Source organism: Schistocerca cancellata, chromosome 6 (assembly GCF_023864275.1).
Source record: "Schistocerca cancellata isolate TAMUIC-IGC-003103 chromosome 6, iqSchCanc2.1, whole genome shotgun sequence".
NCBI lineage: Eukaryota > Metazoa > Arthropoda > Insecta > Orthoptera > Acrididae > Schistocerca > Schistocerca cancellata.
Genome location: NC_064631.1, coordinates 146,726,035 through 146,750,413, shown reverse-complemented (window position 1 = coordinate 146,750,413; position 24,379 = coordinate 146,726,035). Strand labels below are relative to the sequence as shown.

General features: G+C 42.5%; 1 protein-coding gene and 1 pseudogene across 1 annotated transcript in view; one reads left to right on the top strand and one right to left on the bottom strand.

Moving 5' to 3' along the window:
• LOC126191334 (cytochrome P450 6k1-like) overlaps positions 1-24,379 on the top strand; it is a 251,442-nt gene that overhangs the window by 70,163 nt on the left and 156,900 nt on the right. The gene's annotated exons all lie outside the window — the stretch shown is intronic.
• LOC126089684 (5S ribosomal RNA) lies at positions 14,105-14,222 on the bottom strand (annotated as a pseudogene).

The window sequence follows — 24,379 nt, the reverse complement described above, 5'->3', positions numbered from 1 at the left end:
ACCAGAGACAGTTCACAGGAGTGCAGCTAATAAAGATAGTATGAACGTCAAACCAGAGACAGTTCACAGGATTGCTGCTAATAAAGATAGTACGAAATAAAATTATAACTCTAACTTGTCAATAACAGGGCAAAATTTGTTCCATTATTTTGTGTTACAGAGACGCTGAGGAAATATCCACCAGTTGCGGCACTTAACAGGGAGAGTAATGTTGAGTACAAGATTCCTGACAGTGATGTCGTCCTGGACAAATTAACTCCAATACTGATCCCCGTGTACGGCCTGCAACATGACCCAGAGTACTTCCCGGACCCCGAGCGCTTCGACCCCGAGAGGTTCTCTGAGGAGCAAAAGGCGCAGAGGCACCCCTACGTCTACCTGCCGTTCGGAGAGGGGCCTCGCATCTGCATAGGTGAGTCACGGAACTGGCAGCAACGTCGCTGTTAGAATTTGTATCCTTCCTCTAAATCTACAACAAATCTACTTCGATGTTCTACACCAGCAGAAAAAGTGTAAAATGTACCCTATCCATACAACAGGCTGTGATATTTCCGTCTATCTCGTTCTGTTCATTATGTGTGTCTATAGTCCACAGTAAATTATAGGAGTACACTTTCTCCTTTTCTCTTCTTCTTTCAAATTCAAAACCAATCTCGAGCAGGATCTATTGCTCAGGAATCCGTCTCAATACACAACAAATTGTCCATCAACGATTGAGTGTTATTAGAATTTAAAATATGTTTTATAGGCACAAGAAAACATTCAGCTCTTGATATTAACGTCTTGTTTGTTAATTTTCTTGTGCAATGGATGTGACAGAGTTACTGTACGTCCCTTTGAAATCTTTTCAAATTTCCGTCGTTCTTGAGAACTAATTGTAAATATATCATTTTTATTTGTGTCTGCGAACATTTCCAAACTTTGTCTGTACAGAATATTTTCCAATACTTCGTTATTTTTTAAGTTTTTAACCACTTATTGTACATTATTTCTTCAATTAATCATTTTCTAGGTCCTGACAGGTTTCCGTATCTTTTAATTTATAATATGATTTTGAGTGACGAAGGAGTGCAAGAATTAGTTTGTTATTTCACAATTTTGGTGTTATTTAAGTAAACTGGTGATGGCATGCCTATTTGGTAAACTCACTCTCACCCTCACCTCTATACTTAATAACACCACGAGACAATGGAACACCTCTATGAATTCAGAGGGCAGATTTTCGTGCTGTGGTGTGTATAGAGGCTTAGAGGAGTCTGAAAAGTCGGTGATGAGTTCAGACAATGAGGGAAATGGTTTTGCACCACGAAATAATGTCACGTTTCTATGTTGTGGTATGTATAAAGTGGTAGAGGAACACCACGAAATAATGGAACACTTCTGTTAATAGAGAGGGCAGGTTTCCGTGCTGTGAGGCCTTAGAGGAGTCTGCAAACTCAGTAATCAGTTCAGAGATTGTGAGAATGATTTTGCACTGTTGAACGTTGTTCTAATTTGTTTTATTTTAGGGGTCAGCTTAACGCCCACTGGATTTTCATGGATGTTTTATCTAACATGTATAAATCTGAGAAACTGCGCTATAAGTGTGCTAGAAAATGTTTGATAGAAAAAGTCGGTTTTTGATCGTGTCACTTAGTTTATTACGGCATTTGGAAAAACTGTGATTTGCCAAAATGATGCAAAAAAGCCTCAAAAAGTGGTAAAATTGTGAATTTTGGAAAAGCGCGATTTTTTAAAAGTGCGGAAAAAGCGTAAGAAAGTGCTAGTTCTGAAAAGGTGCGCTACAATCCCCAAGTTGCGGCAGCCAACTGGAAGTTTTCAGGCGGGCTTGTTTTCTGTGAAGGCCTCTTCCGTAGACTCTTATCTTGACCACGTATCAAAAAAATCCCATACTCCCGTAGATAATTTAATTAGGATTTGTTCTGATGTACGTCTGTTCTTTGCATATCTATCTTCAGATAGACCAGCGGATGTCAGCTGATGATATACTTTTCGTGAAGGCTGAAAATTAGGGATGTGTAGTTCATGAACGAACTAGTTCAGCTGAACTATTTCAGGAAATGAACTTTTAGTGAACTTAGTTCTTTTGTCCTCCGCTCGTGGTCTCGCGGTAGCGTTCTCGCTTCCCTAGCACGGGGTCCCGGATTCGATTTTCACCTTCCTCGTGTTGACAAGGTTCATCATCATCATTCATCCCCATTACGGTCGGAGGAAGGCAACGGCAAACCACCTCCATAAGGGATTACCTAATACTTCGGTGAAGGTCTCCTGCATCGTTCCACCGAGCGAGGTGGCGCAGTGGTTAGCACACTGGACTCGCATTCGGGAGGAAGACGGTTCAATCCCGTCTCCGGCCATCCTGATTTAGGTTTTCCGTGATTTCCCTAAATCGCTTCAGGCAAATGCCGGGATGGTTCCTTTGAAAGGGCACGGCCGATTTCCTTCTCCATCCTTCCCTCACCCGAGCTTGCGCTCCGTCTCTAATGACCTCGTTGTCGACGGGACGTTAAACACTAATATCCTCTCCCCCCCCCCCCCCCTGCATCGTTCCCATACGCTCTGTCAAGAAGCATGGGACTTAATTTCCATATTTCCATAGTTCTTTTACTCCACGTTTCCCGTATGTATTAGAAGACGGAATGCGCGCAAACAAATTTATCGTCCCTTGATACTGAATACACACCAGTGCCAGGCCCTAAGTGTCCTTAGTTCCGAACTCCTTATGATAAACTGTGCGAACTGCGTAGATCATCAGACCGAAACTGTTCCACTAGTTCAGGTGTTCAGTCTCCAGTATCTGCTTCTAAATATTTCTTTTCCATTTTAAGAAATAATTTCGGAAAACTATTAAATAAGAACGAGTATTTCCTTTTTCCAGACCTTATCAGATAAGAAAAAGGAAAAAAAACACCCTTGGTGATAATGAGAATAATTTAATCTCGAGCGCTCAGCGCATCTCACTATCCACATTTCCCAAGTAAAGGCCTGGGCTAAAACTGAAAACGCTCAGCTCCATTCTGACAATAAATAAATAAATAAAGAGTACGGAAAAAAGTGGAAATATGCTCTCTGGTTTGTTCCTCAAGATCGTTCAGTTTTTGTAGACAGTAAAATTATAAAATTTTGCTTCCTAATTTATTAACACAATGAATGAGTGTATTCGTATCGTCACGTTTCTGTGATGGTGGTGGCTGAGAGCGTACAGATATCGATCCGTGCATGTTGGTTTCCATAGACATTGTGACTGTGTGACTGAGGCGCTCATTGTTTTTCCAGTTAGCGAGGAGGCCAATCAAGGGCAATACACCATCTGTCTCAGTGGTCTTCAAACTTTTTTGCTTGAGAGCCAAAATTGACAATGTAGCGACGGGACACCTCGACCGCATAGGAAGATGGGGAAGGGGGGGGGGCCGTTATTGAAGTGGCCGCTAGAAAAGAAATTGAATTTGGACCAAACCACGGATACTGATAGAAGCTTACCACTTACACATTTTGAATCTAAAAATAATAATGTATCACACCAAATGTTTCTCAATGAAAAATAAAATAATGTATTGGAGCTACACGCATTTTTATGAAAGCTTAAATGCTGACCAATTTTCCATAGCTGAGCGGGTACCGTGGTCAATGCTATTGCAATACCATGCTTGTTTATCTGATTTCCGGGCACATTTTCCAGGCATCTTCACCTCCTAGTATCTGAAACAGTACCAAGGTCTGCAGGGGACCATTTTCGACATGGCTTTTATATTAGACAAATTATAACAAACAGAGACGATGTTAGATAATATAACTTAATTAATTCAAAATTGTCACAAAGGGATAGAAATACGGATGACGGCTTCGTAGATAAAATCGTTTAGAAGTCAGTTTTATCTGTTGTATTATTCTTGAGAGTAACTAAAACCTAGTGGGATTAACACCTTGGTCAGTTTTCCCAACAAGTCGTGTAGCCAATTTTGCCGATTGGACGCCATGTCGGCAATCGTGATCCACGGAAGAAACTATCAAACTGAAGTAAACAGCAAGGTACTACATTTGTAGCAGAAAAGACGTTGTTTAAACATTTATACTGACAAAAATTATATCTCTCCATACAAGTGAGGCAAGAGAATAATATTGTAAGTACTTTACTTTGTATGTACTTCAGGCGTCTAGAACAGCCACAAAACGTCCGATTGGCGGAAATGCACTAGGAAGGAGAAAAATACTGAAGTTTCGACGCAGTTTGATAGAAGGGACGTTGCGATTGGTAGAGGGTGTTTCTACACAATAAGAGGAACGCTCCTATTGGTCGAAAAAAGCCGTGACATAAAAGAGGAACCCAAGTGGAGGGAGGCAGTTCTGTTATGAGTAGGACAAGAGAGAAATTTTAGTGGGGACTCTTCTCTGAACTGGCGTCAAGTGCAGAACAGAGCGCTAAACGCTCCGTACGATGCAGAGAAGAAATTGGTGTGGACGCTGCGTTCACAGCGGCTGCCCTCCAGCTATAATTTAGCTGTAGCAACGTTTAGCTCCAACTGTGGAGAAACGAACCAGCCAAATTAGTTAATCGTTCTTGCGAGAACTGAGAGGGCACTATAATATGCACGCTGCTCCAATCATGCGCGTGTATATCGCCACATATAAGACTAGGCCTGAGTATATATTTTCTCGTATGACGAGAAACATAGGGAAAGTTTCTGCTGGAAAGTTCAGCAAAGGCCAGATTAGCTTTGTAGGAATTTCAGTGGAAGAGAGCGGCCTTGCAGACAGCAGCACGTCGCACCTTAAGGTAAATACCAAGTGCAGATGCGTAAACTTCGTTGGTTCACGCGCTTGCGTCCACTGTAAACTCGAGCAGCCTTGGGTGTTCTTGCGCCCAAATTTGTCACTTGACTAACCATCCACCGTAGACTTGATTGTCATCCTAAATAGTACGGAACTGTGAACCGGAATCACACGATTCTCGTACTACTAACCAACCTCATAACGTATGTGTAGGAGCAAGTTTGTAAAGAAACATCCAATTAAACTTTCATACTATTGTGCTTAGGATTAAGGTAAAGAAATTTCCAATTAAATTTTCATAATATTGTGCTTAAGATTAATGTTCTTTCAGAGAGTTAATATTTAACACTGTTGTGTATAAACTTATTTCACTTTTTGATGTTGGCAAGATGCGTTATCCATTGCGCTATTTTTATATTGGCGAGTTGAAAACATCTACATCTATATCCATACTCCGCAAGCCACCTGACGGTGTGTGAAAAGCTGTAATTGTTAAGAAATATTGCGACATTAAACTTGTTATTTCACCTCATACAGTTGTTCTCAATTCAAGAATAAAAAGAAAACGAACCACACCCTTACAATATAAATGACTTATACTATACGAGACGACTCAAAAATAAAAAGAAGTTTTTAGTAAAAAGTAACAGAACAAAACTCCTCTGTCCGTCTCACTGACGACAATGGTGATGAACACTGAGGACTCAAAACATTGTGACCACCTGCTTAGTAGCTTGTTTGTTCGTCCTTGGAACGAAATACATCACTGATTCTGCGTATCAAGGATCCGACAGTTTATTGGTAGCTTTTGTGCAGGTATGTGGCATTAGGTGTCGTTGGGTCAACATGTCAACACGTAGGTTTGGTCAGCTGCGGAGCTCCATGTTCAACAGTGTACGATGAAAGTGTTCTCCGAAACACTTGTGCATGCACCAGCATTGTACTCTTTCGACAGAGGTGCCACAGATCGCCATCTATTCTATTTTACAGAACAGACAAGACTCCGGACACATTCTGTGATGAGCCGTGGGCGTCCAACCATTTAGCACCTAGTGGTAGTATCACTGTCCTTGTACCTCTTTCCGTAGGTGCTCACGACAGTTGCACGTGAACATTCGACCAGCTTCTCCGTTGTCGAGGTGCTCTTTCACAGCCTCTGCGTTATAAAAATCTGCCCTTGACAAAGTCGTCTATCTCAATAGATTTCGGCATTTTCAGTCCATATCTCAGCTAGCGTGATCCCCCTCCGTGTCTGCTCCGCTTACATACTTTAGTTACCGTGTCTAGCCGGCCGGGGTGGCCGAGCGGTTCTAGGCGCTACAGTGTGGAACCGCGCGACCGCTACGGTCGCAGGTTCGAATCCTGCTTCGGGCGTGGATGTGTGTGATGTCCTTAGGTTAGTTAGGTTTAAGTAGTTCTAAGTTCCAGGGGACTGATGACCTCAGAAGTTAAGTCCCATAGTGCTCAGAGCCATTTCAACCATTTTTTTTTTGCCGCGTCTATTGCCCATAATGCCACCAGGTGGCCTCCAGCGTCGCCGTAGGCAGAGGTCATGATGTTTTTGCTTATCACTGTAGATTATCACTAGTCTGACCACTTCCCGGCAAGCAACATCGCCGTACAGAGCAAAAGATGGCCACTTTTCCCGTCCTTGCCGCTTTAAAACATCTTCCTCAATCGACCTTACAATTAATTGGTAACGTACATATGAAGGGCTTATTTCAGTAGTGGCACAAGTCCATTTTTGTTCATTGTGAGATACAGAGTCCTGAAGTTAAATGAGCGCTGAAAAATCTGCAGTTGAGATAGTATATATACTTGAATATTTGTGGTATCTCAACTGCAGTTTTTGCAGCGCTCGTTTAAATTGAGGACTCTGTATCTCAGAATGAACAAAAATGGACTTGTGCCACTATTGGAATAAGCCCTTCATATATTGGTCTGTTACATTAATTAATAACAGTAATTGCATTATGAGACACGATCAGAAATGTTTACTAAATGTTTCGAATGTCATTTTCTTACTCACTGCATTGTACTACGAGAGTTTTCATTTGATTTCATATTACTTGCTACAAACATGTGCCACATTTTAGGATGACCGTTTCTACAACGCGCATTCACTGAATCATGTTACTACTGTCTGACATTCATACCACAGTAGCTGAAAGGTGCTAGTTGGACACGCTCGTGAGTTGTCACCATTGGAAGAAAGACAATAAAATATTCCCCCTCTTACTTCTATTAACGCTGCAGTGGCCGCGCAACATACCACTCTGCCCCTGACGTAAGTGGCAGCTTAAGTAGGTCACGGCCGAAGTCTCCAATATCAGTTAAAATTAAGCTTTTCTTAAAGCAGTACTGCCTCTGTAAGTATTTTTTTTTGTGCTCAGCAAGAAAAATACACTCTTAAGAAGCTCTTAACGTTAACCGATGTTTTTGGAATCTGCTGTTAGTTGCTAGAAACGTATTATTATACAAGGGTCACTCCAAAAGAAATGCACGCTATTTTTTTAAATCCATCTTTTATTCTACATGTCTGAAAGTTTTACAGTGTGTATATACAACCTTTAGGAACGATATTTTCGTTCCTCCACATAATTTCTATCCCTCTCAACTGCCTTACGCCATCTTGGAACCAGCGCCTGTATACCTGCACGGTAAAATTCTGGACCAACCTGTTGGAGCCACTGTTTGCTAGCGTGCACAAGGGAGTCCTCATCTTCAAACCTTGTTCCACGAAAAGTGTCTTTCAGTTTCCCAAAGAGATGATAGTCACGTGGAACCAGGTCAGGACTGTAACGGGGTGTTTCAGTGTTGTCCATCCGAGTTTTGTGATCGCTTCCATGGTTTTTGACTGACATGTGGCCGTGCATTGTCGTGCAACAGCAAAAAATCCTGCTTTTGCCGATGTGGTCGAACACAACTCAGTCGATCTTGAAGTTTCTTCAGTGTCATCACATATGCATCAGAATTTATGGTGGTTCCACTTGGCGTGATGTCCACAAGCAAGAGTCCTTCGGAATCGAAAAACACTGTAGCCATAACTTTTCCAGCAGGTGTGGTCTTGAATTTTTTTTTCTTGGGTGAATTTGCATAATGTCACTCAATTGATTGCCTCTTCGTCTCTGGTGAAAAATAATGGAGCCATGTTTCATCACCTGTCACAATTCTTCCAAGAAATTCATCTCCACCATTCTCGTACTGTTCCAAAATTTCGCTGCATACCGTTTTTCTTGTTTCTTTGTGAACCACTGTCAACATCCTGGGAACCCACCTGGCACAAACCTTTTTTAATGCCAACACTTTCATTATTCTGAAAACACTTCCTTCCCCTATCCCAACGTAGCGTGACAATTCGTTCACTGTGATGCGTCTGTCAGCAGTCACCAATTCGTTAACTCTCTGCACATTGTCTGCAGTGTGTGCAGTACGAGACCTGCCGCTGCGAGGACAATCCTCAATACTGCCGTGCCCTCTTTCATCACGTAACCTGCTTGCCCACCGACTAACGGTATTGCGATCGACAGCAGCATCTCCATACACCTTTTTCAACTTCTTGTGGATGTTTCCCACTGTCTCGTTTTCACAGCACAGGAATTCTATGACAGCAAGTTCCTTCTGATGAACGTCAAGTGTAGCAGCCATCTTCAAGACATGCTGTGACGGCGCCACTCACGGGAACAGGTTGAACTAAGTTTGAAAACAAGCGGGAAGGACGTATCTACACACTGTAAAACTTTCACACATGCAGAATGAAAACTGTATTTTTACAAAAATAGTGTGCATTTCGTTTGGAGTGACCCTCGTAAAATATGGCACAGTCAGAACCACTTCTCGCACGAGTACTTCATTCAGGGTTGTATGCGGCCCGTGGGTCGCAGTTTGACAAATACTGCTCTGTCTCTGCTTCCATTGTAAAGCTAATGACATCGTGAATGCCGTACAGCTGATCCAAGAATTCTCTCAATTTTTCACTTCCGTGAGGCCAAATGATAGAAGTGTTGTCAACACAACAACGAAAGCAACTTTGCTTATCGGGAGCCGTGTCTGAAGAGATTTCTTTAAATTTCTTCGTAAAAAGGTGGCTATGGATGACAACCGACCATATCTACTTGGATGTTTCACTTTTTTTGCTAGGCAGTGTACGTACTTGGCGTGTTGTAGAGAAAATTTACGTTCATAGGAATATGCATATTTTGAAATAAATACTTGCTTTATTAACCTAGTTCACTTTGCTGCAAAAAATGGTATGAAGTTAAAACTGCTATGAACATGTACACTCCTGGAAATTGAAATAAGAACACCGTGAATTCATTGTCCCAGGAAGGGGAAACTTTATTGACACATTCCTGGGGTCAGATACATCACATGATCACACTGACAGAACCACAGGCACATAGACACAGGCAACAGAGCATGCACAATGTCGGCACTAGTACAGTGTATATCCACCTTTCGCAGCAATGCAGGCTGCTATTCTCCCGTGGAGACGATCGTAGAGATGCTGGATGTAGTCCTGTGGAACGGCTTGCCATGCCATTTCCACCTGGCGCCTCAGTTGGACCAGCGTTCGTGCTGGGCGTGCAGACCGCGTGAGACGACGCTTCATCCAGTCCCAAACATGCTCAATGGGGGACAGATCCGGAGATCTTGCTGGCCAGGGTAGTTGACTTACACCTTCTAGAGCACGTTGGGTGGCACGGGATACATGCGGACGTGCATTGTCCTGTTGGAACAGCAAGTTCCCTTGCCGGTCTAGGAATGGTAGAACGATGGGTTCGATGACGGTTTGGATGTACCGTGCACTATTCAGTGTCCCCTCGACGATCACCAGTGGTGTACGGCCAGTGTAGGAGATCGCTCCCCACACCATGATGCCGGGTGTTGGCCCTTTGTGCCTCGGTCGTATGCAGTCCTGATTGTGGCGCTCACCTGCACGGCGCCAAACACGCATACGACCATCATTGGCACCAAGGCAGAAGCGACTCTCATCGCTGAAGACGACACGTCTCCATTCGTCCCTCCATTCACGCCTGTCGCGACACCACTGGAGGCGGGCTGCACGATGTTGGGGCGTGAGCGGAAGACGGCCTAACGGTGTGCGGGACCGTAGCCCAGCTTCATGGAGACGGTTGCGAATGGTCCTCGCCGATACCCCAGACGCAACAGTGTCCCTAATTTGCTGGGATGTGGCGGTGCGGTCCCCTACGGCACTGCGTAGGATCCTACGGTCTTGGCGTGCATCCGTGCGTCGCTGCGGTCCGGTCCCAGGTCGACGGGCACGTGCACCTTCCGCCGACCACTGGCGACAACATCGATGTACTGTGGAGACCTCACGCCCCACGTGTTGAGCAATTCGGCGGTACGTCCACCCGGCCTCCCGCATGCCCACTATACGCCCTCGCTCAAAGTCCGTCAACTGCACATACGGTTCACGTCCACGCTGTCGCGGCATGCTACCAGTGTTAAAGACTGCGATGGAGCTCCGTATGCCACGGCAAACTGGCTGACACTGACGGCGGCGGTGCACAAATGCTGCGCAGCTAGCGCCATTCGACGGCCAACACCGCGGTTCCTGGTGTGTCCGCTGTGCCGTGCGTGTGATCATTGCTTGTACAGCCCTCTGGCAGTGTCCGGAGCAAGTATGGTGGGTCTGACACACCGGTGTCAATGTGTTCTTTTTTCCATTTCCAGGAGTGTATTTGCAAATGTTCAAATTTATATAACGTCGCTAGTCGACAGTTCATGATTAACAACTTCTTCCATTATTGTCACAGAATGTGAGAAGCTACTTTCTCTTGTTTCAGGAATGAGATTCGGGCTGCTTCAGACGAAAGTGGGGCTCATACATATACTCTCAAAATACAACATCGAACCGTGCGAGAAGACCGTCCGCCATCTGTCATTCGAGCCAAGGGCGTTTATCCTCACGCCAACAGGCGGTATCCAGTTGAGACTGAGCAAGAGAAACAAAGCGTAGCAATTATAACCACCATTATGTAGTTTATATAAATTGTGTCATTGTTTTCAATACTGTACACAGTATAATATAGATATTTACGTTATTCAGTGTTTCTTGTAACGTCTTTTACAATAAACAAGATTCTGTGTTGTTCGTCCATTTTCTGAGAAGAAATGTGATGCCTTACATAACACGCAGATCAGTACAATCTCAGAATTAAAAGTTGCATCGTTTATATGGATCAGTTCGAACGGTCACGTACGACATTCGTTTACGATGTACGGTTTAAGACGTATTGTTGATAGAGTATGAAAGCTTTCCGTGGTTCAGCTTCGGAGTCAAAGAGTGCCTCCCCTAATAGCTGAGGGGGAAAGCTAGTTCAAATGTCTGACAAAGGCGAGGGCAGCTATGTTCAGTGTAACCACTCCTGGTAAAGCACTGCGGTGTTCAGACCAATTTTCAGATGAGGGCGCCTTTACTTTTTTATAATAGCTTTCAGAGTGCACAATTACTTCTGCAGTTAATTGTAATAAAACATCATCGTTTGTTCAGTTTAAGATATTAAGTGCTGCTGACTGACTTTTTGTTTGAACGTACTATTTATCTGTCTCTTAAGTGCAGCCATAATCTTTTGATTGCGTGAAGTAAGTCGCCAGAGGCAACGAAAATTTGCTCTCGATAAATCTGTGATACAAGTTAAGCTAGAAACAAGAAACAAAACATCTGGCATATGACAGGTATCATCAACAACTTTCAGTTAGGTTATTGACCTTAACATTATGTTGATATGAAAACGGATGTCAAACCGTAAATTAGTCTGCAATCTTCAGTCGTTCAAAAAAATATTGTTTTCATCGCATTATTACCACCTTCATGATTCTGACATGTCCTCTTTACGTGTTGAATAGCTCCATCTTTTATTCGCTTTATACATCCAGGAAGGTTTCACTGAATATTCTAAATTCCCTTCTCTACTTTATCGCCTCTTAGGGATTGACTTAATCAGAGACACAAGGAACTTTTCATAATTGGTTATTAGGTCATTCACTGAAATGCTTTTAATACAGTGTGCAATTTTAAATCGAAAACGCGCTGGACATCGATAGAACTAACAGTGATCTCTGCTACGAATTGATGTAATACTGAGTGTGTCAGTTGCCAAGTTTAACAGCATAATGTCTTTGTTTTATGATCATCCTTCAATTACACTGTCCACGAACGACGAAAAGATGTTTTTGATTATGTCATTCATGGAAGTGGTCGTTTTAAGAAAGATCTGAACGATGTGTGTAGCCGTAATGACACCAACATTAATGAAGAATGTTTGATATCTGAAGACGACGAGATCATTAGCCGAAAATAGTAATCAATCCAAATAAAGAAGATTCCATGTAAGATCTTGACTTCATGGGTTTTCAATCCCTAACGTAAATAAAAAACATAAGTGAAAGATTAGAGATGGTTTATTAAACAGACAAATAGCTGTACAACAAAAATGGTTCATTACATCGATGTAATTTTTCCACGTAATCCCGAGGTTAAGGCGGGAGTGAAGAGACTATTGGATGACTGGGTGTAGGAATGGAGGATAATCTTTGAAGCTTATGTAGGCGTGCATATGACAATAATTCGTATGCAGAGAGGATGACTATATAATTCACCCCTTGCACACTTGCAGGAGAGGTTGGGATCATGTAATCTTGCGGATAGTGGACTTCCTATTAACTGTGTCTTGTAATGCCTAAGATATCTCCTCCTTACTGCACTTATTCAACGCAAGAAAAATTTATGTTTATCAGAGAAAAACAAGTACAAGTAAATATACTTAATTTTTGCCTTTGCCGGTGGGAACATAGTTGATATTGGCTTATATTGAACATAACGCGAACTTGTGGACAAAGAGAGCATTGAAATTAAATGAAGCGATACATCGGAGCGCGCACTGATACACACAACCACACACACACACACACACACACACAGACACAAACGCACACACATTTCACGGAAAACCTAAAAACACCACATTGCTCTATTACAGTCAGTCACTCTAAGGAGTTCATTATCAAGGGCCGAACCAAAGTCGAAAAGATGGAGTATGCAACAATGTAAACTAATGACGAAAACTGCTCAGATGTTAGTGTGGCGGCATCGATGGAGTCTCATCGAGAACGCTTGCTCGTTTAACGACGACATGTGGACGGTTTTATAGCTTTGGGGTATTGGGCTACCCCTGTATCTTAATTTTCGTTTATCTGTTCATATCTCGCCGAATCTTTACATATTGACAGATTTACTCTTAATATTTAGGCGCGGTGTGTCCCATGGTCATTAGATCATCTTTCAACAGTTCATTTAATAAGCCTGATAATTTATTACAACCTTGGTCAATGTGAACCCTCAGTAAAAATTTAGAAATTGACTAACATAGCAAAACATAGTAACGGATGACGCAAGAGTAAAAGATCGAGTTGACGTGTCAGCACAGCATGGAATTCAACCTTTTACAAAACGACACAAGATCTGCACAATAGGCTGTGGGGTGGTAGGACTGGATCAAGTGACAAATCATGCAATCACCATGGACAGTTGCATCTTTAAAATTACTATTCAGATGAGAGCAAGTTACTTCAAAATTTAAACATTCGTAAACCACGGCACTTATGGCCTATTACACATTTAGTGAAAAGAGTTAAAATTTATTTACTCAAAACTATGATCAACCTGAAGAACAATTTACTAAAATTTAACGAGAAAATGTAGTCTTTCGTAACTGCAGTGATTGGTATTACCAAAGTAATTCAGAGTACAGCCAACAACAAATCAGATACCATGGCACACGACCACGTCACTTAAATGGCAGGCACACTAAAATGCAGGATATAAAATTTCATGTGACGAAGCAATCTCGTGGGATTTAACAAACTGCGCCCAGAAGCGGACGCCCGCCCACTCAGTTGTTTGCAATACAGGCTCGGCATGGACCTCCAGACGTGAGCAGCAACGGTCACGAATAGGCAAGAAAAACCCCAGAACTAGTGGGTATCTACAACAGACTGACATCTGCCTTAAGTAACTAGAAACACAGAATTCATTACAGCACATCACCTGTAGAATTAATCAACCTATTAATGAACATCATGTAACCTTCTCATATAAATAAAAAAAAGCACTCTGTCTTCAGACCACGAGTGGCCTACCGGGACCATCCGACCGCCGTGTCATCCTCGGTGGAGGATGCGGATAGGAGAGGCGTGGGGTCAGCACACTGCTCTCCCGGTCGTAAGATGGTATACTTGACCGAAGCCGCTACTATTCGGCCAAGTAGCTCCTCAATTGGCATCACGAGGCTGAGTGCACCCCGAAAAATGGCAACAGCGCATGGCGGCCTGGATGGTCACCCATCCAAGTGCCGACCCCGCCCGACAGCGCTTAACTTCGGTGATCTCACGGGAACCGATGTATCCACTGCGGCAAGGCCGTTGCCCCCCTATAGATAAAAAAATATAAAATAATGAAATTTGGATAATTAGGTTCCGACATATGAAAAGTGATAAATCCCAACTCATGAAAAACTGATAAATTTTGACGTAAGCAACGCTACGCCATGGACCTGTGAAATCAATCTGAATCTGTCTGTGAGAAATAAACTGAGAAATTCTTTCCCCGTGATGGTGTCGCTGGATAACGCTGTCTACATATCTGCTTGTACATGGCACAGCTCAGTGCCATGCTGGCCTATCTACTAATACTAGATAACATTTGTCTGAGATCTGAATTACTACAAAAACAGACTTTACTTAGTGACACAGCTGCACAGCTGGTCGTCTGATTACTAAAGAGCATGTGACCACGATCTGACAAAAATTCTGGAATATTTTAATTTAGATAAATGATTGGATCGGAAATGGCAATGACTTAACGAGAAATTATACTATTATAGTTGACTGGTAAAAACAACTATATTCTGAAATTTTTTTGCTTTAATGATAAAGATCTACGATCCACTACATGGCAAAATTGAATATATTACAAATCTGGGTCAACTGGTGCTGACGAATCACAAAAGAAAAGATTGAAACAAATTCATATTAACATCTCAGACAAGTGACTTAAATACGCACAAGCCAATAAAAATAATAAAATTTACTTTGCAATAGATGGTTGACTTAATTACACCGTTGATTTTTCATTATGTTTACAATTATCATTTGTTCATTATCATCTCATTCCATGGTATCATTTAGCTCTGCGGCGGATCACAATTATTATTCAGTTCCATATAATAAAATTTTACAATTTGTTCTGTGCTGTGACTTTTAACAACAACTAACTATAAACTGCGCTGTACCAGCGACAGGCTACAACTTCACTGTAGCAGCGAGCGACTGCAACTGCGGCAGAGACTGCTCTGACCTGCGACTCTATTGCAGCTCACTTTTGACAGGGGCAAAGATATTTTGTGTCTCAGGCAGCGCCTGTGAATTGCCGTTCTAGCAACTTAGCAGTACATCGAGATTACATTTGCTCCAGCATGGTGATGAACCCCTTGCAATCAGCTAAGCAGTACAACTCTATTACCTTATGAGCGTAAGGCCAATTATACATTTAAGCCGCGAGCGAACTAGATACACGGCCAGCCGACACGCGCGGGCAAATGGGGAGAAAAATACACAGCAGCATAAGCAGTATGCAACCCATGACCCCGCATTCGCTACCAAGACAAACAGCAGGATAGAAAATTACTTATCCTGGATTTCGGGCTATTCTCAGTCTCGAAAGAGTTTCCTTACAACCACACAAAAAATTCTCGTTACTAATCAGCACCCATAAATCGTGGTCAAAGTTTACCAAATGCCTTGTAAGTAAGGAACTTCTACACAAATAATTTTAAATTCGTACACCATTCCTACACACATCTACACCTAAAGCAACAATATTCATTCTGTCATGCAGCAGTATCAACTGCTTTGATACACTTCATACCACTTATAAGAAAAAATAAATCCTCTAACTCTCCACTCTACTCACAGACTAAGTCTAATAACTCAACTTGCAACTAATCAAAAATAAATAAATAAATAAATAATAAAATAAAATAAAACAATGAAAATCAAATTTTTACACTTGCTTCTTTGAGTACGAAAGAGTAAATAATGAGAGGAAGTATTAATACTCTCTTATTTTACCTGCTGATTATAACGTTCTCCTTCGTGCCACCTCAAAGAACAAATCCAATCAGACATTCGTCAGTTACTAGTTGAGATACGTGGATCTCCATCTCCCTCTCACTTGCATGTGCAAAATTTGATAATTTTTTCTTAGTAATCCATCCCATCTGACATTGTCCAAATATTCAGATGAAGAAAATTGCTACCTATAAACATCAAAACCTTATATGAAATTACCACTTATCATCTATTAATTTATCTAAATAGTGCAGTTATCAGATGTCCTCTTACTTCACATTTACACCAGTTATCATTCTAATAATAGTTTAATGCCAATACCTAGGGTTAGGTACTACCTGTTTTCAATGCAATGATTTTCTCTCGTTTCATTTTTCTTTCTGTACCTCAACTGGATTATTCCTTCGGTGGTAACGACATTCTTCACATTGAGTTATTTTCTCTCTCAGGGCCCCTGAAATTCATTACCACACAAGTCAGGTTCATTCTGCATACGAACACTGCAACAACAAGAAGAAAAAACACAAATCCGGTGAACCTTGTAACAGCGTCAAAAAAACTCTGACGCTACTTTGGCGTCAGTCATCTCCATTATTGGCGCATCTCTGGCATATAGCTCCTCTCTCTCTCTCTCTCTCTCTCTCTCTCTCTCTATATCTCTCTCTCTCTCACACACACACATACTCACACACTTCATAACATACGAGTTCCTCATCCTTATTGCAGCTGCTTATCGTCCCCCTACCAACCGACTTTCAATCTTCTGGGAACATGACACTACCATGGTCAGAATATATTATGCAAACACTAACCCTTACAGTAACGTTTAGTAGGCTATTACTTGAACGATCGAGAAAAAAAATCCTGTTTGCTTTCTTATTGTATTACTTCAAAGTCTACTCAACTATAAATGAGAACAACACTGTCTCTTGATTTCACTCTTGCCACAACTTCAGTTTAGGAATGTTATCTCAACATCGATGTCGACGTAATCTGATGGTTTCGATATCGATGACAGGGAACCCGCCAATGTGCCTGACTGAACGGTTTTGAGTTCTCGTAAAGAATCTACTGCAGATAAAATCATGCTGTTCTAGTTCGTACTCTACCTTACACGAAGTAAAGTCTTCAATATAATACCATGGTTCTAGTAACATATAATTTATTATGTCGATGTTACAAAACAATAAACAATTTTTCATCATTGCCAGTGCTTCTCCTATCATATTCCTCCTATTCTTCTTGATTTGTCTCTTCTCGTACTGATTTATTCACCCTTCTGGTAATTATCATCTTTTATCCTTCTCTGGCACAAAAATATCAATCTTCTTTATCTCTAGGAAACAAAAGTTGTTCACGAACAGAACAGATTTTTATAAAATTAACTCACACAAGTAAATAAAAAATATAAAAAATCAGCATTACACTAATTAGGTTACACTAGCCATCAATATGTTATACTCCCTGTTGTTGTACCTCTACCTTCTCTCGTCGCAACTATCCATATTCTCATGGCCCATTGTCATAACATCATCAAGATACAATGGTCGTCTCGCATCTCATACCCTTACTCCATTTACTGTCCATCTTGTTCTTCTGGCAGCGGAACTTCTTCTTCGACAGCTTCATCCTTTGTCTTACTCCCAGAAACTCAATAATATCTTGCAAAAGTTACGTTTCAGCGGTTCAAACCCTTCCATTGAACTCACACTATCATGTTTCGCTTGTATCAGGTTCACTTTCGTGTTACCAGACGTGAAAAACTTTCTCAATTAACTCTATTCTACTGATGCACCAATATTACTTAGTTTCTTAGACACAATGGGCCACAAATTCTCAGTATGGTTCATACTCATAGAATCTGAGAGCCACCATAACTGATCAATACCAATATCTGCGTAACACTCCCGGGCAACTATGGCACGGTGACTACGAGCATTGTCGTCCTGGAAAATGAATGGCCCAATGTTTTCTCCACTGAAATGATCCCTTGCAGTATTTAGTACTTCCTTTTTAAGAATATCACAGTATTTTCGCCGTGTAAATGAACCTACACAAACCTTATTTCTGCCCACTCCTTAAGAACACTTTGCTCCCCAAACGATTACACTTTTATTGAACTACTTCTTTTCCGCAGCACAGTCTTTCTTCTTCAGTTTCTCTCCTGGATCTATCCACAGCTTCAGTTCACTGTCGTTGTCGTACAAACTAGATTTATTCTCATCGAAAATTATCATTCTCTTCCAGTCCTCAGATGTCCACCGTTGATACATATCGAGAAACCTTTTTTTCCTTCAACATGCTTTTTTGTTAGCTGGGCTTTCTCTGTAGGTTTTGTCCGCAAAAGATTGAGATCAGAAAGGCGTCTTGACACTGTTTGATGGGAAGTCGAGATCCAGAACTCCTGTTCAATCTTAAAAGCAATCTGCTTTGAACTCAGTTTTATATCTTGCTATGCTATAATTTTGGTTGCCCTGCACAATCTGGGACTGCATGTTTCCTTCGACCATACTTGAATCTCGAACTTGACTTTCCAATTTCAGCTTGACTCTTCAATACATTTCCCATAGTTTTGCTGTCAATTAATAATTTCCTAGCAACAGTCAATAGATAATTTCCTAGTAACTTGCCTATTCGAGGATCCTTCATCTTTGAGCCCCAAAATCATTCCTTGGTTCCTAGGAAAAATGGATTTTCTCTTTCCCGTAAAAACCAGATATTTGTATAAGTAACTATGGAAACAGACAGTTATTGTTATTTATGCTGTTACAGCACAAGAATAAATATAAAACCTGTCTGGATACCTACTGAATCATTATTCACACAATTCTTCATAAAATGCATACAGTTCTCGGTAACAAACAATAGCTGACACAAAAGTGGTGGGAAGACAAACTCAGATATTTGGTAAAGTGTTATGAAACTCCCATCTAGCACCAATTATTGTAAATAACTGATGTATGTATCCTATCAGTCTTCGTCATATCAAATAAAAAATTTCCTTGTTCTTATGGACATTAACCGTACAGCATTTGTTCAGCAATTACTCAAACATTAGCTATTATAAACGCAACTGAGTTCAAAAGTTCATGGATATGCTAATGTGAAACAGTTGGCATCAGAGTTCTACTGCTGAAGCAGGAGAGGTCAATAGTTAATAAATTTAATGTAAGCTAACGTAGAGTCAAAACACTTAGTGGGGATATTATTTTGGACCTTACTGTGCAAAGATAAGTAATTTTTATTAATTATTTTCCATGAATGGATTCGTTATCCGCCACTCATTCGTTCCTCAGATTGGAAACATCCCACCAGTTTGCATATTTTTGCTGCAGTCTCTCTCACCTGTTTTGGATAAGAAATGCTACAATTCCCACTGGCGTTATGAACTTGGATCATCTTCTTGCGAATTTTCTTATCCCCTCAGTGAACAATTCTTTACCTTGATCTCGAAATCAGTTTTATCCTTCTCTTGAACTTTTCATTGCCGCTGATACTATGCAAATGTCCTTACACAGGACCAAACGTAAAAATCTGAAGGGGCAAGATTAGTGATGTAAGGACTTTGAGATAGGTTCTCCCAATCCACTTTTCTACAGCCTCCAGCTCCAGCGTCGTCTTGTAGAAGAAGGACGCTCTTCTCTGCTATTTCGGGTATTTCCTCTTTAGCGTAGGTTTGACATAGTTTCCAAACGTGCGTATGTAGTATAAGCTGTTGATAGTTCATTGCTTCTCCGAACAATCACAGAAAATCGGACCATGGGCATTCCATATGATGTTCAAAATGATTTTACCAGACGGTGGTTGCGTTTCGAATTTCTTATATACGATGCTTGGACTGAAGTTCCAAGTGAAACAATTTTTAAGCTCACTTCAAACTATAAGTTTCTGTTGTTTGTGATGAACGGTAATCTGCCTGGGAATGCGCATTGCACAAGTCTTACATTACACGTCATTTGGATTCGTGGAAAATCAGGTACAGCCTCACTTCCTGTGATACGACCGTCATTCCTATCGTCAGATTTGTCCATTTCAAATAATTTCAGATGTAACATAACGGAGAATGTTTCGGACAAAAACATAAAATGCGGAGAAGCTGCAGCTTTGTCAGAGTCATGTTGACTGGGCAATTTTTTCTCTGAGTGCCGGGCCGTTATCGCTGGCCACAAATTGCTCGACTTCCTCTGCTGCAGTGTGTTTTTGATAGATTTACGGCAGATAAGATAGCGTACTTCACGCTGGTTGACAGACGAACACTTATCAGACCGGATTCTGATATGGCACGTTAACACTGGAGAGCATCAGATATAAGCTGGCCAGTGTGCCTTCTGTGCCATTACAAGCGGTGTGATCTTTGGCCCCAGGTTCTCTGGCTTTACCAGTTTTCATCATTGTGACCACCTAGGCCTATTTAAGGTCTTACGAGGCCTGTAGCAGTGATGAAAACCCTCTCGCCCTTTTCCCTGCTACATTCACCAATACGCGCTCAGTTTTTAACGTGTCACTGTACTTTCACATTATGTGTTGAAGTTTTACTGAGAACTGAAGGAATACTCGACCAACAACTAGGAGAGTTTCCAGAATGAGATTTTCACTCTGCAGCGGAGTGTGCGCTGATATGAAACTTCCTGGCAGATTAAAACTGTGCGCTGGGCCGAGACTCGAACTCGGGACCTTTTCGCAGGAGAGCTTCTGTAAAGTTTGGAAGGTAGGAGACGAGATACTGGCAGAAGTAAAGCTGTGTGGAGGGGGCATGAGTCGTGCTTGGGTAGCTCAGTTGGTAGAGCACTTGCCCGCGAAAGGCAAAGGTCCCGAGTTCGAGTCTCTGACCGGCACACAGTTATAATCTGCCAGGAAGTTTCATATCAGCGCACACTCCGCTGCAGAGTGAAAATCTCATTCTGGAAACATCCCCCAGACTGTGGTTAAGACAAGTCTCCGCAATATCCTTTCTTTCAGGAGTGCTAGTTCTGCAAGGATCGCAGGAGAGCTTCTGTAAAGTTTGGAAGGTAGGAGTCGAGGTACTGGCAGTAGTAAAGCTGTGTGGACGGGGCGTGAATCGTATTTGGGTAGCTCAATTAGTAGAGCACTTGCCCGCGAAAGGCATAGGTCCCGAGTTCGAGTCTCGGACCGGCACACATTTTTAATCTGCCAGGAAGTTTCAACTAGGAGAGTATCAGGCAGGATTTAGGAAAGAAAGGTCTTGTGGAGAGCCAATACTAAAAAACATAATAGAAATGATGAATGTCGGCAACTTGAAATACACTCCTGGAAATTGAAATAAGAACACCGTGAATTCGTTGTCCCAGGAAGGGGAAACTTTATTGACACATTCCTGGGGTCAGATACATCACATGATCACACTGACAGAACCACAGGCACATAGACACAGGCAACAGAGCATGCACAATGTCGGCACTAGTACAGTGTATATCCACCTTTCGCAGCAATGCAGGCTGCTATTCTCCCATGGAGACGATCGTAGAGATGCTGGATGTAGTCCTGTGGAACGGCTTGCCATGCCATTTCCACCTGGCGCCTCAGTTGGACCAGCGTTCGTGCTGGACGTGCAGACCGCGTGAGACGACGCTTCATCCAGTCCCAAACATGCTCAATGGGGGACAGATCCGGAGATCTTGCTGGCCAGGGTAGTTGACTTACACCTTCTAGAGCGCGTTGGGTGGCACGGGATACATGCGGACGTGCATTGTCCTGTTGGAACAGCAAGTTCCCTTGCCGGTCTAGGAATGGTAGGACGATGGGTTCGATGACGGTTTGGATGTACCGTGCACTATTCAGTGTCCCCTCGACGATCAGCAGTGGTGTACGGCCAGTGTAGGAGATCGCTCCCCACACCATGATGCCGGGTGTTGGCCCTGTGTGCCTCGGTCGTATGCAGTCCTGATTGTGGCGCTCACCTGCACGGCGCCAAACACGCATACGACCATCATTGGCACCAAAGCAGAAGCGAATCTCATCGCTGAAGACGACACGTCTCCATTCGTCCCTCCATTCACGCCTGTCGCGACACCACTGGAGGCGGGCTGCACGATGTTGGGGCGTGAGCGGAAGACGGCCTAACGGTGTGCGGGACCGTAGCCCAGCTTCATGGAGACGGTTGCGAATGGTCCTCGCCGATACCCCAGGAGCAACAGTGTCCCTAATTTGCTGGGAAGTGGCGGTGCGGTCCCCTACGGCACTGCGTAGGATCCTACGGTCTTGGCGTGCATCCGTGCGTCGCTGCGGTCCGGTCCCAGGTCGACGGGCACGTGCACCTTCCGCCGACCACTGGCGACAACATCGATGTACTGTGGAGACCTCACGCCCCACGTGTTGAGCAATTCGGCGTTACGTCCACCCGGCCTCCCGCATGCCCACTATACGCCCTCGCTCAAAGTCCGTCAACTGCACATACGGTTCACGTCCACGCTATCGCGGCATGCTACCAGTGTTAAAGACTGCGATGGAGCTCCGTATGCCACGGCAAACTGGCTGACACTGACGGCGGCGGTGCACAAATGCTGCGCAGCTAGCGCCATTCGACGGCCAACACCGCGGTTCCTGGTGTGTCCGCTGTGCCGTGCGTGTGATCATTGCTTGTACAGCCCTCTCGCAGTGTCCGGAGCAAGTATGGTGGGTCTGACACACCGGTGTCAATGTGTTCTTTTTTCCATTTCCTGGAGTGTATATGATAACTTTTGTAGATGGATAGGAAAGCATTGTAGATGGATAGAAAAGTACTAATCAGCATTATAAAGGACTTTTGACTCGATAATAAAACAACAGAAATAATTAAAGGAACTTTAATAAACACAACATCAAAATTAAAATTTATGGGGATCTATGAAAACTTATTCTAATTAAATCAAGAGTAAGACAGGAAAATGGTTTATCACCAGTACTGGACAAGGTAGTGAGAGAACGGTAAAAGTCCATCAATACTAAAGGTATTCAACTAGGAAGAAATTAAAAAAAAATCATCTTAGACTGTGCAGCTTTTACAAATGCCATGACATTAATTACTGATACAGTGGACAGTGTCAGACAACAAATCACACAGTTACAGGAACAAGCAGACAAAATAGGACTAAAAATATCATTCGAAAGAACACAGTTCATGCCAAATATCAATGACACTTCTAATATTAAAATTCTTAACAAAACAATATCCAAAACAGTCTGTCTTAAATATATAGGAGAATGGATAACAAGCAATACAAAAGAAAAGATAGCCGTGGAAAGCAGACTATACAAAATGTAAGGAGCATTCCACATATGACAAAAAGTATATAACAAAAAGTCTATGTTATAGAAAACAAAACTAAGACAATATCAGACAACTGTAGGCCGTAAAACACTATATGCAACAGAAAAACAAACAAGACCTGGGAATCTAGAAAAGCTGGAAAAAGTTGAAAAACAATTCTGAGGAAAATATTGGGACCTAGAAGTAATAATAATGTTGAATACAAATTAAGATCAAACATAAAGTTCTGTTTGAAAATGGAAAAGGTAACTTATGTAACGAAGAACAGAAGATTACAGTTTTGTGGATGTATTACCGAATGAGAAGAAGAGACTAACCAAGCAGATCTTCAACTTGCTAAACAGCTACAGATCCAGACCCTCATAGTTCACCGAAACGATATGAAAGAAACTGGACTTAGAATGGACGTAATAGATAATAGAATACTTTGTAGATGAGCAACACAAAAGGCAGGATTTGAGGAAAGAAAGAGGTCTGCAAAAGGAAAAAGTGACCCAGAAAGAAAAGGAACAACACTCTCGAAGGATGATGGAAGTAGGCAGTGGAATTGCAAGTTTGACACCAACAGCAATTGCGTGGGATCTGGCGGACCCAATTGTGTGCAGCCACTGAGCGACACCTTCAGTGCCTCTGGACTACGAGCACCCTCTGCTGCTGCAACATAGGACGGCCTCTCAGCCCACATACACTTGGAGCGTTGTAGCTATGACATGATCGTTCGCCCTTACTACAGTGGCGTTTTCAGACGTGCTAATGGTGACTGTGTGTTGAAAATGGCTCAAAGAACACATATTTATGGTGTTATGAGGGGTAGAATACAAGGGCGACTGGAGGCTGGTCAAACGCAGCATGTCGTAGGATGGGCGCGCCATGTGCCACAAAGTGCGATCTCAAGATTATGGCAACGATCCCATCAGACAGGAAACGTGCCAGACGCTACAGTACGGGACGTTCACAGGGTACAACATCATAAGAAGACCGATATCTCACCATCAATGCCCGCAGACGGCCACGGAGTACTGCAGGAAGCCTTGCTCGGGGCCTTACCGCAGCCACTGGATTAGTTGTCTCCAGATACACACAGTCTACAGACGACTGAACAGACATGGTTTATTCGCCTTGAGACCTGCAAGGTGCATTCCACTGACCCCTGGTCACAGGAGAGCCCGTAAAGCCTGGTGTCAAGAA